Here is a 5000-nt window from a genome sequence, read left to right on the forward strand (position 1 = left end):
ATTAAGCATGAAATCAACTTTTCATTGGTTAATCCATTTGTTAACAACTAACATATTTGTTATATGATATTTATACATTAGCAAACCATAGGATGAACTTACAATTAGATAAACATTAACAAATAAATTCACTGACTTTTTCATTTGAATTTGAATTGGCAATAAGTAATGTAGTTGTTATCATGAATTAATGATGTGCAAATACATTAACAGAGCTGTACAGGTTAAGGTCTCAGTAGTAGTTAGTTAACAACTTCATTAGTTCATGCCAATTCATAGAACCTTATTGTAAAGTGTTATTGAGAATTGTTTTAACATTGCACAGATCGTTTGCTCCCCGCAGTTCTCAACACAGAAATTACAATCCAAAAACACAGCCCTGTACATTTAGACTGAATAAAATCTTTACACTGTTAGCAAGCAAGCTATATCCAATGGCAGCATTCATGAGCCTTAGCCCAACTTTTCTTTTCTCTAAGTTTATCAACATAAAACATTGACCTATTCCTGACCTCTGAACCAAAGCCAGGCTTTCAAAACATACAATTATTCTTCACAGCTCTCCAGATGATAGATGAATATTATAGTGATTTTTACCATGCCTTCATAACACCTCAAGGGAGTGGGTAGATTTATTCAGGTTAATGTTTTTTTGAATGGATTGAGAAGAAAAAGGGAAAACTGGAGGAAGCAAGGACAGCTGAGACTGTCCACACACACACACACACACACACACACACTCCTGCACACACTCCTGCACACACACACACACACACTCCTGCACACACACACACAACACACACACACACACTCACACACTCCTGCACACACACACACACACACACACACACTCCTGCACACACTCCTGCACACACACACACACACACACACACACACACACACTCACACACACTCCTGCACACACACACACACACACACACACACTCCTGCACACACACACACACACACACACTCACACACACTCCTGCACACACACACACACACACACACACACACACACTTCTGCACACACACACACACACACACACTCCTGCACGCATACACATGCACAAGCACACTCACACACACTCCTGCACGCATACACACACACTCACACACACTCCTGCACGCATACACACACACACACACACACACACACACACTCCTGCACACACACACACACACGCTCACACACACACACACACACACACACTCCTGCACACACACACACACACACTCACACACACTCCTGCACGCATGCACGCATACACACACTCACACACACACACACACACACACACCTGCACACACACACACACACACAAACACTCACACACACTCCTGCACGCATGCACACACTCACACACACACACTCACTTACACACACACACACACACACACACACACACACACACACACACTCCTGCACACACACACACTCACACACACTCACTTACACACACACACACTCACACACACACACACACACACACTCCTGCACGCAAACACATGCACAAGCACACTCACACACACTCCTGCACGCATACACACACACTCACACACACTCCTGCACGCATACACACACTCACACACACTCACACACACTCCTGCATGCATACACACACTCACACACACTCACACACACTCCTGCATGCATACACACACTCACACACACTCCTGCATGCATACACACACTCACACACACTCCTGCACGCATACACACACTCACACACTCACACACACTCCTGCATGCATACACACATACATATTGTGATGTCATTGTGATGTCAGAGACAGACCCATAGCCAGGCTCTGGCAGGGACTACAAACCATCATGGCCTCCCAGTATTGAACTACAGAGCCATTTATTGTACTAAAAAGTGAGAAAAATGAGAAAAAACCCACACACAGACACATACTCTCTCTCTCTCTCACACACACACACACACACACACACACAGATAAACACACACAAACACGCACACTCATATGCACACACATACATACACACACACACAATAACGCTGACACACTCACATGCACCCACACCCACGTACACTCATATGAACACACGCAAACATGCACACTCATATGCACACACATCCATCCACACACTCACACACACACTCACGCACACTCGTATGTACACACGCACTCACACACACACACACACACACACACACACACACACACACACACACACACACATACGCACACACACACATACATACATACTGGGCTTGGCTTGGGTGAAGAGTGGCATAGTGCCATGACTTTAGAGTGTGATCAGCATTTGAAACACACTGCTACGTGGGAGCAGATGTGCAGGGAGACTGGCGCCGGTGCTGGGAAGTAATTATTTCCATCCCGATATCAGCCTCTCTGCGTCACCAATCTGCTGCTGGCTGCGCCTTCCTGGGTGGTTAGGGGGTGTGGGGTAGGGGGTGTGGGGTGTGTGTGTTTGGGGGGCGGGCTTTCACTGGTCTTTCAAACGATCTTGTGTTGCCAACTCACTCCTGAACATTTATACCACTGAACACAGCCCACCCACAGTCACATACCCAACACAGTCACTGCACATTCACATACTCAACACAGCCACACACAGTCACATACTCAACACAGCCCACACACAGTCACATACTCAACACAGCCCACACACAGTCACACACCCAACACAGCCACACACAGTCACATACCGAACACAGCCACACACAGTCACATACCCAACACAGCCCACACACAGTCACATAACCAACACAGCCACACACAGTCACATACCCAACACAGCCCACACACAGTCACATACCCAACACAGCCCACACACAGTCACATACCCAACACAGCCCACACACAGTCACATAACCAACACAGCCCACACACAGTCACATACCCAACACAGCCCACACACAGTCACATAACCAACACAGCCCACACACAGTCACATAACCAACACAGCCCTCCCACAGTCACATAACCAACACAGCCCACACACAGTCACATACCCAACACAGCCACACACTGATATACCCAACACAGCCCACCCACACTCACATACCCAACGCAGCCACACACTGATATACCCAACACAGCCACTCACATACCCAACGCAGCCACACACTGATGTACCCAACACAGCCACTCACATACCCATCAGAGTCACACACTCACATACCCAACACAGCCCACCAACAGTCACATACCCAACACGGCCACACACACAGATCTCCAGTGATTATGACTCCATGTCTTCATCCCATCCCTAATTTCAGATCCTCCCCTGCACCCCCTAACACGTTTAAACTCCCAAAAGAAGAACCTTAGCATGTGGGGGGACATGCTAGTAGCTCATAGAGACACACCCCCTCCTCCCCCACAGACGGTAAAAGTTGATTTCTGACCAAAAGTGCAGAAGGCAGTTTCACATCAATCCCATGGACAACATAAACACCCAAAATGGAAATAAATCTCTCATGTCGTCATTTGATTTATGTCGCGCTCAAACTCTGTTTGTAGTGCGTTTCACATTGTTTTCACACATAAAGAACGAGTGACAAGTTTCCTTTTCATGGCTTCTGTGAGAGAACCTCTTTACAGTAACGCTGTGGTATTCTGTGGGAAAACATTCTCTCCCCCCTGAAGAGATCGGGGTGTATGTAACATGTGACAGATCTTTGTGACTATTCAGACTGTCAGATAATCTATTTTCCTATTGGTCGTTTAGAGATCTGTGAAAAAAACTACTGTTCAGATCCAAAATGTGTGCAGTATCAATGGGATTAAGTGCCTTGAGAAATTGTGAAATTACAGAACCGTCAGCCTTAAATTGTGGGAAACTTTCCTGTTCAGACAAAGGAGGAACAGTGGAAACGGTGACGTCAATGAACTGCCTTTTGACCGTAAATAACAGACACCTCTGGAGTTAAAATAGAAACAAAAAAACAAAAACAAATTTCAATTTCGGTTACGCATAACAGCCATGGTTTATTGAATCCAGTGCACACGTTTACAGCTCTTAAAATCAAGAGGGGATGCGTGTTGCTGATATCTTTTAAAATCATGCCTGATTTTAGTTGTGTATCTTGAAATCTTAAGTCCTGAAATTATGGAAGTAGGGGTCTCACTGACACAGTTCTCCCAGGCATGGACTGTACATTTTCTGTCCATTTTGAACATTTTCAAACAAACAATTTTAGTATGAATGACAGCCCAGGGCAACCACCAACTATTCCTTGATCTTCCGAATAGCCAGCAATGAACATAGTATTCCATTTGGGTTTTATTTGATGTCTAGCTTCAACGTAGAACTCTTTACATTATAGTCGTTTTTTTTAATGTAATATATATGTCATTTGAATTCCAGTTTCTCACCGGTGGTTCAGGGAATTGTCTTTTGTTATTCGGGTCTATTTTGGATCTCCTGCCAACTTCGGAGAAGAAGAAATACTTTTTCACTTTCATTCAGGGGCGTCATTGGCTCAGGCGGTAAGAGCAGTCGTCTCATTGGCTCAGGCGGTAAGAGCAGTCGTCTCATTGGCTCAGGCGGTAAGAGCAGTCGTCTCATTGGCTCGGGCGGTAAGAGCAGTCATCTCATTGGCTCAGGCGGTAAGAGCAGTCGTCTCATTGGCTCAGGCGGTAAGAGCAGTCGTCTCATTGGCTCAGGCGGTAAGAGCAGTCGTCTCATTGGCTCAGGCGGTAAGAGCAGTCGTCTCATTGGCTAAGGTGGTAAGAGCAGTCATCTCATTGTCTCAGGCAGTAAGAGCAGTTGTCTCATTGGCTCAGGCGGTAAGAGCAGTCGTCTCATTGGCTCAGGTGGTAAGAGCAGTCGTCTCATTGGCTAAGGTGGTAAGAGCAGTCATCTCATTGGCTTAGGTGGTAAGAGTGGTCGTCTGGTAGTCGGAGTGTGTCGAAGTGTCCCCGAGCAAGACATTTAAACCCTAAATTCTCCTAAATTGCATAGCAGCCAATCGCCGTGAATAGGACGCATCCGTTGTACAGTG

This window comes from Conger conger, chromosome 5 (genome assembly GCF_963514075.1).
Source record: "Conger conger chromosome 5, fConCon1.1, whole genome shotgun sequence".
Taxonomy (NCBI): Eukaryota; Metazoa; Chordata; class Actinopteri; order Anguilliformes; family Congridae; genus Conger; species Conger conger.